The sequence below is a fragment of the Pleurodeles waltl genome, chromosome 1_1 (genome assembly GCF_031143425.1).
Source record: "Pleurodeles waltl isolate 20211129_DDA chromosome 1_1, aPleWal1.hap1.20221129, whole genome shotgun sequence".
Taxonomy (NCBI): domain Eukaryota; kingdom Metazoa; phylum Chordata; class Amphibia; order Caudata; family Salamandridae; genus Pleurodeles; species Pleurodeles waltl.
Window position 1 is genome coordinate 602,603,230 of NC_090436.1, and position 12,255 is coordinate 602,615,484.

At 48.6% G+C, this 12,255-nt stretch overlaps 1 protein-coding gene across 1 annotated transcript in view; it reads left to right on the forward strand.

Moving 5' to 3' along the window:
• FER (FER tyrosine kinase) overlaps positions 1-12,255 on the forward strand; it is a 772,263-nt gene that overhangs the window by 652,604 nt on the left and 107,404 nt on the right. The window lies entirely within an intron of this gene.

The following is a 12,255-nucleotide window of genomic DNA, read 5'->3' on the forward strand; positions in this document are numbered from 1 at the left end:
AATAACGGCAGTACAATCCTCATTTACATTTCAGTTTTACTTCATCTTCCATCTCCTACAGGTATTTCTTTTCTCCATATATTTCTGTAGTTTTTTTCATGAAACATAACTTTTTTATATGAAGCAAGTTGTCACTAGGCATCTGGTGAGTGTTCGTGACGGGGCATAAATGAAAGCTGGAGAGAAGTCTGTAGGCTTTGTACATTTTTCACAGTATCTGTCAGTGTCATAAATGTGTTCAGACCACATACACATGCTGTCCTTGGACTCTCTGCAGAGAGTACACAACGATGGTCACATATATGTCAACTGTAATCGTGATTTGATGGCAAAGTGTGTGAATGAGTTAGATAGCAATCAAAATATTGACAGTACCAGAGAAAAAACAAATGCAGTGCTTAAAACTGAGTTGGTGGGCTGTGTGTGTGTGTGAGGGGGTGGTGAAGAGTGGAGATGAAGAGAAGTACAAGCAGAAGAAAGGAGTGGCCAGAAAGTGTGAAGTGGAAAATTATGATGTGTGGGATATGCACACATAAGATTTCCCATAGAGATGGGGAGCAAAGGGGAGTTTGTTTAACCTGGTGACAGACAGCAGAAGAGTGGTGCAAAAGGGAACAGAGGTGATTGAGACACTGAAGGCCGCTTCCCCTTCAATAAATCTTAGCAATGTTTAATTCAATCTCAAATGTTTAGAATTGAAACATTTCAACTCTAATTATTCACAGTACAATTATTTTTGCTACTCATTTATCTGATACCTTTAACAAGCATTGGCAAAGCAAACAGGTTTGACTAGATTTTGAGGTGTATGTGTTGTTGTGTTATATATCTGGATGCAATAACATTTAAAAGGCACTCAAACACTTGTCAAGAGGCATTATTTGGATAGAACATGTTTCTATTTATTATGTTTTAAGCCACACCCTTAATTATGTAGTCCAAGCATCTTGTAAAATATACCTAGTTACACTACTTTGACAATGTCCTTTTTAGAGTATCCCCACCTTTTTCATCCCACCTAAAGCAATGGGCACATGGGATACTGACTACAGTGATCTGATCAATGCACAGCATTAGGCCTACATCCCACTCTGAGGCATTATTGGGGGTGCTTCAGCAATTGAAGTTGGCTCTTAAAATTGTGTTCCTCATCTCAGCATTGGTTGTGGAAGTCATGTGCTCATTTCTTCTCTGAGCTATGCTACAACTGCATTTTCCCCTTCAAATAAGGACTATCCCGCACAATAGTGTTTACTCCTCTATGACCCAAATATTTTGGTTTTGTGCAAAAGTATCTAAATCCATCACACCACAACAAAACAGGATTTCAAACCCTGGAAATTATGTGCTTTATTTACCAGTTCCATTCACTACATCTTGAAGAGCTGTTTTCCTTGCAAAGAATACAAGTTGCTTATTTGTAGCTTTGGAAATTTGAGGGCACTGGATATGGCCATATTAAAGTTTGTCAAGCTATTACCCTGCCTATGTATGGCTGGTCTTGTTCTCATTTATACCTACTGCTGCACTGCAGCAGCGTTACTGGTGTGCTGTTTTATAACAGTGTCTTTGCTTTTAGGATGCTCTTGGGTCTTGCAGACTGAAGTATTTCAGAGCTATTAGAACATTGGAATGCTGGAGGCTCCATTGAAAACAATGGAGTGCTGCGGGCTTTTACAGGCAGGTAAAAGCCCGCAGCGCCAACATTCCAATGTTCGCTTTGTTCACAGCAGCAGCTGTGAACAAAGCCTCACGGAGCCTGAGGGGATTTAAATCCCCTCGGGCTCCGTGAACATTATTATTTTTTTTTAATAGAACATTCTGCCCTGTGTGGCAGAATGTTCTAATAGCCTTAGAACCCGCCGTAGCGGGCTCTACCGGCTATTAAAGTCCCTCTCCCTTGTTAAATGCCCTCGCCTTCGGCTCGGGTATTTAACGCGGGGAGCGGGCCTTTAATAGCCGGTAGAGCCCGCTACGGCGGGTTCTAAGGCTATATTGTATGTCTGAAATGAAAGATCATGTGTGTTTACATAAAGCTGGCTCCTTAAGGATGAGTTTATAGTGAACAAGCAGCCCAGCAGGGCAGTGCTGCTGTAAACAAGTAAGCATTCTCCTTTGCACCATGTTGACATTTTAACATTTCTAGGATGTGCAAAGTTCTTAATAGCTCGCATAGCCTAATATGGATTCTGATTGCTGGCCATAGTTTGTGGTGGCTCTGTGTTCCTACATGTCCACACTAGTCTAGTTTTTCTATGCAAAATAGCAGTATGTCCTTGCAAAGGCCAATATTTTGATAAAAGTGATAGTTGAGACTGGAATTGCAGGTGTCCTTTTCTTGTGAGTGAACCTTATCAACATGTCCTTACCATCCTGGGACAGTAAGTGGCTTACACTTATTTTGATGTGCAGCTGATACTTCTTACTGCGTAGGTATTCTAGTGGTACTGATTCCAGGGTGAGCTCCCCTTCGGTTGTTCTGGTGAATGTGGGGGGTGGTTTAGCTATAGTTATGCCAGCAATAAGAACATGAGAGATATCTGCTGTTAAATGTGGGTGACAACCTTTTGAGGGCAGTAAAGGTGCCTATCTTGTAGCACTTTAGTGGCTTGTCTACTGTAGTCATCCACTAAACTTCATCCACATTTGGGCTGTTAATCCTTTAGAGAGGAACTCAAATAACAGGTTTAAGCACTGATAAGCATTCATTTGTTACATCTTGTAAAAGTGTCCAAATATACTCATGATAGCCCTACTAAACATAATCTGCAAAGTTTTAAGATTTGTTGTAACTTCCGCTGATGTCAATTCCTGTGAGCTCACAAAGCCACTTCCTGTGATGTCATGCACGATGTCACATGCCGAGATGTGACTTACACATTGCCTTACTTAGTTAGAACCCCACTTTTTTTTTTTTGTTTCGTTTTGTTTAGGGCTTGTGTCTGCATACAGCTTACCAGCCCTTCTTATCATAACTTAAGTCCCATATTGTTCAGAGTGCCAGACATTCTGTGATAGAACAAACCATGAAATACTTATCAGTCACCGCACCATCTATTCCTTCTATTATTACTCTTGATGTATTATTATATTTCTACCACCTTTAAAACAGTTGAACAAGTTACTTACCTTCAATTAATGAATAATCTGGTAGAGACATATTCTATTTGCAGATTCCTTACCTTAGAATTTCCCCCAGGCATCAGTCGAGATCCGGAGATATTTCTTCTAGCAGTCCCTCTGCGCACTGTTAGGTGGTGTCGGTCGACTCCACGTCCGTCATTGGTGTCGTCGTTGCCCAGATATGACATTGTGGATCGTGTATAGCCGTCACCCCGGGACGCTGATGTCAGTTTCTTTTCACGACTATTCACGTCAGAAGCGCGGAGCCCTGAGGAACACTGACACTGGTGCGCCTTGACTAGGGCCCTGAAAGGGAAGTTCCTGTCCCTAGAAATCAGTTTGCAGAGCGGGTAGGATGGGTCGGTCAGTAAGGAATCTGCAACTAGAATATGGCTGTAGCAGAAAATGTGTTACCAAAGGTAAGTCACTTGTTCATCTGATAGAGACTTGTAGTAGCCGATTCCTTACCTCAGAATAAATACCCAAGCAATACCATCCCCAGAAGAGGGTCTGTTATCCAAGATCATTCTAGCAAGTCATGCAGAACCGAACAGGAAAAGTACCTGTCCCTTTGCACCTGAATGTTCAGGTAGTAGTGTGTGGTAAGCGTGTTCAAGGACGCCTACTTTGGTGCCTGGCAGATGTCCATGACTGAGATTCGCCATGCTTTCGCAGTGGTTGCAGCTGTTGCTCTAGCAGAGTGATTGTGAAAGCCCTCTGGGGATTGCTTTTTATCCAATGCGTAGCACATTTTAATGCAGCAAACAACCCATCTAGAGGTGGTTCTCTTCTGCACAGCCCGACCTTTCTTCACACCCACATAGCCCACAAATAGTTGATAATCAAAATAGAACACCAGCGCTCTTTTGGGGTCCATGTAGTGGGGTCTCCCCTCTTCTTTAGAAGGATATGCGGATGGCAAAAAGTAGGCAAATTGATGGATTTGCCCACTTGAAAGGGCGTGACCACCTTAGGTAGAAAGCGAGCTCTAGTACTCAGCACAACCTTGTTAGGATGTATGGAGCTGAAAGGTGGCTTAGAAGAAAGAGCCTGCAGCTTGTTCACTCTGCTGGCAGTGGTGATGGCTACAAGGAAGACTGTTTTCAGAGTAAGTAGGCAAAGTGAGCAGTTTTGAAGTGGCTCAAAAGGAGCACACATCAGAAAAGTAAGAACTAAGTTCAAATCCCATTAGGGCATTATGAATGGAGAAGGAGGAAAGAGATGGGTAAGACCCTTAAAAAATCTTCAACAATGGGAGATTTAAACAGGGAGGGTTGGTGAGGCAATTGGAGGAAAGTTGAGATGGCAGACCAATAACCCTTGAGGGTGGCCAGAGCAGAGCGCTGCTAAGCCAGAGTAAGAACTTCAGAGAGGGGGTCAACAGACTTGTCTGTTCACCATGCTGCAAGTTAATTCCAACAACAGGCATATAACGTTTGGTGGAGGGATGCCTGGCTGCCAAGATACAGACTTCAGGCAGAAGGTCAAAATCTGTCAACTGCTGCGGCTTAATCTCCATGCAAGAAGTCAGAGGCTGGTCAGGTTTGGGTAGAGAACTGTCTCCCGCTGCTGCGACTGAAGATCTTCCAGAAGGGGAAGTCTAATCAGAGGATCATTGGCCATGTTCAAGAGCTTGTGATCCCATACTCTTCGTGCCCAGTCCAGAGCCAGAAGAGTAACTTGGGTTTGGTCGTTCTTGATCTTCTTGAGAATACTAGGCAGAAGGGGTATTGGTGGAAAGGAGGCTGATGTTCCACTCGAGACGAAAAGCATCGCTGAGCGAGTGCCCCCTTGGAAACTCTAATGTGCAAGACAACTGACATTGTGCATTCTCTAAGGAGGCGAATAGATCTAACCAAGGCTCTCCCCACTGCTGAAAGAGACCTTGAACCTCCTCCAGAAGAAGATGCCATTTGTGATCGACTTTTTCCGCTCTGGCGTTCAGAGAACCTGCCCTATGTTGAACCACCAGGGATATGCCCTGATGATCCAGCCATGCCCTGATGATCCAGCCATGCCCAGAGATGCAGAGCCTCCTCACAAAGGGCCCATGACCCTGCCCTGCTTGTTGCAGTACCCCATGGTCATGGTGTTGTCTGTGAACACCTGCACTGCTTTTCCTTTGACAGAGGGAAGGAATGCCTTGAACGCTACCCTAATCATGCCTAGCTCCAAAAGATTGATATGGAAACCAGACTCCACCGGAGACCAGGCACTTCTGATCTCCACCTTCCCCATGTGGCCACCCCATCCCAGGAGTGACACATCTGTCACTACCGTCAGGCCTGGTTGGGGAAGGGATTGGGATCTGCCTCTGACCCAATCGCGGTTCAGAAGCCAACACTGCAGATCTTACGCAGTTCGCTCTGCAATCTCGACCATGTCAGAGAGATTCCCCTGATGCTGCACCCACTGGAACTTCAGGCCCCACTGCAGAGCATGCCATCTGGCATGTGTCACCAGCAGAATGTAGGAGGCCATGAGGCCCAGCAACCTTAGAATCATTCTCACCAAAATCAGCGATAAAGGCTGAAACATTGGTATCTGATAGAGATTTCTAGTTACAGATTCCTTACCTTAGAATTTTGCCCCAGGCTTCAGACTGGATCTGGAGATTTTTTCTTCGAGCAATACCTTTGCACATCGGTAGGTTGCGTCCTTCGACTCTGCGGGCGTTTGTTGGTGTCATAGTCACCGTGATGACGTCTGGAGTAGTACTTAGACGCCGCCTCAGCGCAGTGATGTCAGTTATTTTCTTTCCGTGCCACACGCTGATCCAGAGAGAGCTACCCTGGTCTCTTTTTGACCGATTTTGACCCTTTTGTTGAGTTATTTGGTGCATCAAGATGTCTTTGAAGACCGTTTTCAAGCCATGCAAGGACTCTGACCGCAAGATGTCGGTGATGGGTACGCATCGGGTCTGTTTGTAGTGCTTGGAGTGTGACCCCAACTCAAATTCATACTCTGAGTGCCAGGCCATGCACCCGAAGGTCCTGGTCTCGCTCAAGGGGAGGGCCACCACAATTCTTCTTCCTCTAAGTCTTTAGGCCCAGGTAAGAAGAAGTCGAAGTGGTCCCATCACCCTTTGACTTCACCCCGCCACTTGGCTAATGCAACGCTGGAGGAGTCTTCAGAGCCTGCTTCTGGCTTCGTTCCGTGCTTCCGCAAGTTTCCGGGAGCCGGAGCGACCCCTGTCCAATTGAAAGAGTTTTATGAGGCCATGCGTCTCATTTTTGTTCAGGCTGACTCCAATACGGCTCTTTCGGACCTGAGGTCCCCCCCTGGATCCACTCTCGGATCTGCACTGATGCCGATCGTACCACTGAAACCTTCCCTGGTGCCGGTTCGATTGTCGATGCTCCCAACGTCAGTGGTGCCCACCATCAACGTCGACCCAGACCTCATCCCTGACCACTCGGAAGTCGGAACGGCATCGGCCGACGCAGTCTGTGTCTTCGATGGGGCCTACTCACCCCAGGTCGGATTCTGAAACCTTTTCTTATGGATATGAATTCGGGGAAGGATTGGAGAGGTCCATGGACCCTTATGAATATCAGGATGACCCTAATTTGGACTGGGCGTAGGAGTTGGACAAGGCCAGTGGCCTGGACACGTCTCCAGATGCTGGCATGCTGTCGCCTCCTACCGTAGCTATGGCGCAGGGAGTGACTTATTCTGTGATGGTCAGTAGGGCGGCTGAGGTCCTGGCCTTGAGCTGCCTACTGTTCAGGTCACGTCAAATCTCCTGACGGAGGTGCTTCACCCAGGGGCTTCCACATCTGCGCCCCTTCTACCATTCAGTGGAGCCTTCACCGATGTCCTCTTGGGAACTTGGTCTAGACCCAGCACAAGGGCTCCTGTGAACAGGACTATCGCACGCCACCATCGGCCCGCCCCAAACAACCCTAAATTCCTTTCCCAACACCCCACTCCTGAGAGTCTTGTCATCCAGGCTTCCTCTTCCTCTGGCACATTTCCTTCCGCACCCCCGGATAGGGAATCAAAAAGGCTGGAACAATTTGGGAAGAAGATGTTTTCTTCCTCCAGTCTCTCGCTGCAGTCCGTGAACACAGCATGCCTTTTGGGCTGCTATACCCACTCTCTGTGGGATACAGTCGGCAAAGTTCTCCCGCAGATACCGGAGGAGGCCCGTGCTATCATCTCCCAAGCTGTCACCAGTGGGAGGGATGTGGCGAAGTTCACGATCAGATGTGGGCTGGATAAGACCAACTCTCTAGGCAGATTGGTTGTGGCCTTGAGGCGCCACGCTTCTTGTGTACATCTGGTTTGTCGGGGATGTCCAACAGAACACTAGGGACGTGCCCTTTGATGGCTTCCGTATTTTTGGAGACAAGGCAGACTCGGCTTTAGGTAGGTTCAAGGACTCCTGGGCTACGGCTCAGTCCCTTGGCCTTTCCACTGCCCCTCGCCCCCAACAGTCCGCCTTTTGCCCCTTTCGTGGCCAAAGAAGGGGGCTCCCTGTCGCGTCCCCATCCCGCTGTAGCCTCCAAACTCTCCTAGTCAGTCTACTCACTCCGATCCAGTTGGAGCCAGGATTCACCATCGCCTGCCCCACTGGGAATCCATCACTATGGACAGGTGGGTTTTGCAGATAGTTTGAAGGGACTACTCCCTCCCCTTCGAATCTGCCCCACCAGCCATGCCTCCATCAGTAAGCCATCTTCCGGAGGATCATTTGGCACTTCTTTGCCAGGAAGTCGCAGCTCTCTTGGCCAAGGGAGCCATAGAGAAGCTCCCTGCGCCAGAAGTAGGTCGTGGTTGTTACTACTGCTGCTTTCTGGTGCCGAAAAAGGACAAGGGCTTATGTCATATCCTAGAACTTCGAAACCTCAATTACTTCCTCAAGAAGGAGAAATTCAAAATGCTCACCCTGGCTCAGGTCCTGTGTGCCTTGGACCCAGGAGACTGTATGGTAGCGTTGGACTTGCAGGACGCTTATTTCCACATACCCATCCTGCCTGCCCACAGACGTTACCTGCGATTTGTGGTAGGTCACTAGCACTATCAGTTTACCGTGCTCCCCTCGCATGTTCACAGAAGTGATGGTGGTGGTTGCAGCTCATCTGCACACGTTAGGGATTTCACTCTTCTCCTACCTCGATGACTGAGTCGTCTCCCACCTTCAGACTATGATGAGCCTCCTGCACATGCTGGGGTTCACTATCAACATGCTGAAGTCACACCTGACTCCCTCTCATATACTCCCTTTCATCAGAGCTGTTCTGGACACAGTGCAGTTTTGGTCTTATTCTCCCAAAAAGCGAGTCCAAGATATTCAAGCTATGATTCCGATCTTTCGGCCTCTGTCTTTGGTTTTTGTGAGAGTGACTCTGAGGCTGCTGGGCCTCATGCATCCTGCTAGTAACACATGCCAGATGGCATATACAGGCTCTGCAGTGGGACTTGAAGTTCCAGTGGGCGCAGCATGAGGGAAACCGACATGGTCCAGATCTCGGAGGGGACTGCGAAAGACCTGCAGTGGTGGTTTTCGAATCCGCATTGAGTCTACGCAGGTTCCTCTACTTTCCCCAGCCAGATCTATCCATGGGGACAGATGCCTCACTTCTGGGTTGGCGCAGCCACATGGCAGAGGAGGAGATCAGAGGTTTCTGGTCTCCTGCAGAGATTGGGCTCCATATCGATCTTCTGGAGCTCCAGGCGATCAGGCTTGCTTTAAAAGCATTTCTTCCCTCTCTCAAAGGGAAAGTAGTGCAAGTGTTCACGGACAACACTACTGCCATGTGGTACTGCAACAAACATGGCAGAGTAGGGTCCTGGACCCTTTATCAGGCGGCACTACGCCTCTGGACATGACTGAAACATCAGGACATTACCCTGGTGGTTCAACATCTGGCGGGCTCTCTGAACGCCAGGGCAGACTAACTCAGCCGATCACGAATGGCGTCGCCATCCCGAGGTGGCGCAAGGTCTCTTCCAGCAGTGGGAAGAGCCTTGGTTAGGTCTGTTCGCCTCCACAGAGAACGTGCAATGTCAGCTGTTTTGTGCGTTGGAGTTTCCAAGGCGGCACTCAATCGGAGAAGCTTTTCGTCTCAAGTGGAACTTAGGCCTTCTTTATGCCATTCCGCCTATACTGCTTCTGCCCAGAGTTCTCAAGAAGATCAGGAACAACATAGCTCAAGTTATCTTGGTGGCTCCAGACTGGGCAGGGAGAGTTTGGTATCCAGAGCTATTGAGCATGGCCACCAATCCTCCACTCAGACTGCCTCTTCGGGAGGATCTTCTGTCACAGCAGCAGGGGACGGTTCTCCACCTGAACCTGCCCAATCTCCGCCTTCTTGCGTGGAGATTGATCGGCAGCAGTTGATGGCTTATGACCTTCCACCCGAAGTCCGTGACGTTATCTTGGCAGCCAGGCGTCCCACCACCAAAACGGTACACGCCTGTCTTTGGCATGAATTTGTAGCATGGTGTTAACAACAATTCTTTTGATCCCCTCTCTGCTCCTCTTTCTGAGGTTCTTTTATTCATTCATCTTTAACCTAGCAGGGCTCTGCTTTGGGCTCCCTTACAGGGCATTTATCGGCTATTGCAGCCGTTATTAGGTTGCCTGATCAGCCCTCACTCCTTAAGTCTCCTACTGTCAATCGATTCCTTAAAGGTCTCACCCATTTATTTCCTCCCACTCTATTTATCATGCCTCAGTGGGACCTCAGTCTTGTCCTTACTTATGTAATGTGTATTCCCTTTGAGCTGATGCAAAATTGCCCTCTACGGCTCCTCGCTTTCAAGACTGTCTTTCTTCTTGCCATCACTTCTGCTCGCAGAGTAAGTGACCTTCAAGCTCTTTCTTCAAAGCTCCCATACTTGTCTGTGCACCCTGACAAAGTGGTGTTGCGCACTAAGGCTTCCTTCCTTCCCAAGGTTGTTACGCCTTTTCATGTAGGCCAGTCCATCACTTGCCTACCTTTTACACACACCCCACATCCGTCTCATGAGAAGGAGAGACTCCACCGTCTGGATCCAAAAAGAGCGTTGGCGTTCTATCTCAATCGTACTAAAGATTTCCAGGTGGACGATCAACTCTTTGTTGTATATGTGGGTGCGAAGAAAGGGAAAGCGGTGCCAAAACGTACCATCCCTCGATGGGTACTTCTTTGCATCAAGATGTGCTACGCTTTGGCCAAGAAGCAACCCCCTGAGGGCTTGCACGCTCATTCCACCAGAGCAACTGTTGCTTCCACTGTGTTAGCACACATAGTTCCTGTCCTGGATATCTGCCAGGCAGCTACTTGGACATCCCTGCATACGTTTGCTAAACATTACTGCCTGGACAGTCAGGTCCATTGGGTTGGCTACTTTTGTTGTTCGGTCCCTCAGGACTTTCTAGTATGATCTTGGTTCACAGCCCATCTCAGAGGATGGTATTGCTTGGGTATCTATCCTATGGTACGGAATCTGCAACTAGAAGTCTCTATCAGATGTACGTTACTTACCTTTGGTAAAGAAATATCTGGTAGAGACATATTCTAGTTGCAGATTCCTTACCGGCCCGCCCATCCTCCCTGATTGCGAACTGATTTCTAGGGACAGGGATTCCCCATTCAGGTCCTTAGCTCTGGTGCACCAGTATCAGTGTTCTTAGCAGCTCTGCACTTTTGGCGTGGAAAGTCGTTAAAAGACACTGACGTCACCGCGCTGAGGCCGCGTCTATGCACTGCTCCCAACATCATTGCGGCAACTACGATGCCAACGGCGCCCTCAGTGTTGACCAACGCCACCTACCGACGCACAAGGGTATTGCTCGAAGAAAAAAATCTCCGGATCCAGTCTGACGCCTGGGGGAAAATTCTAAGGTAAGGAATCTGCAACTAGAATATGTCTCTACCAGAAAGTTTGTTACCAAAGGTAAGTAACTTGTACATCATAGCTTGAATATCCTGGACTCATCATTCAGGAGGATAGGGAGAGTCTGAGAGGTAGTCAGCTGTGACTTCAGCACATTTATAGTGAACCCCGGCAAATGCAGGAGGTCTGCCGTAGTCTGGAGTTGGGAGACGACAACCTGGGGTGAGCCCGCCTTCAACAGTCAGTCGAGGTTGGGGAAACCTGAAACCCCTAATCTGCGCAAGTTAGCTACTACCACCGCCAACACTTTGGTAAACACCCAAGGGGCGCTGGTAAGGCCAAAGGGGAGCACTGTAAATTGAAAATGCTCATGATCTACCAGGAATTGTAAGTAATGTCTGTAGGCAAGCAGGACAGGAATATGGAATTATGAATCCTGCAATTCCAGTGCTACTATCCAGTCTCATGGGTCCAGGGCAGAGAGGACCTAAGCCAGTGTGAGCATTTTGAACTTCTCCTTTCTGAGTAAGAGATTGTGGGACCGAAGGTTTAGGGTACGATGGAGGCCCTTGTCCTTCTTGGGCACCGTAAAGTTGCGGGAATAACAACCAAGACCTACTTATGGCACAGTGACCCCCTGGCCAAGAGAGCTGTAACCTCCTCCTGGTGAAGTGCCGGATGATCCTCCGTCATCCAATCATAGGATGGTGGCATGAATGGAGGGGTAGTCTCCAAGGGCAGGGAGTAGCCCCTTCGGACTATTTGCAAAACCCATCTGTCTGACGTGATGGTGTGCCAGCAGGGCAGGTGATGGTGAATCCTGGTGCCGACTGGTCCTTGCTGGGGAAGTGTCAGATTAGGAAATTTCGGAGGCTGCTGCTGAGGGGGGGGGAATGAGGGGCAGTGGACTCGTTAGACCACTGGCTCCCTGATCCTCATGGACACTGGATCCCATGTCCCCGACTACGCAGAGGCTGGGCAGCATGCGCCTCACATGGCGGGGAACGGATGTGCCTGGGTGCCCTTTTTGTAGCCATGATAGGGGCGAAAAGCAGACTGAGGGGGGCAGCTGCGGGGCCAAGGAATCCGGCCATAGCCTGGTACGCCTTAAAGCGCTCGTGTGCCAAGTCTGCTTTGACTCCGTAGAGACGGGTGCCATCGAAGGGCATGTCCAACAGTGTGGATTGGACAGCCCCTGAAAAGTCAGATGTCCTTAACCACCATGGTATAAGATGCCCCCTCCTCCATAGCTACAGTAGGGGATGAAAGCATACCAGCATCAGAGGAAGTGTTCAGACAGCTGGC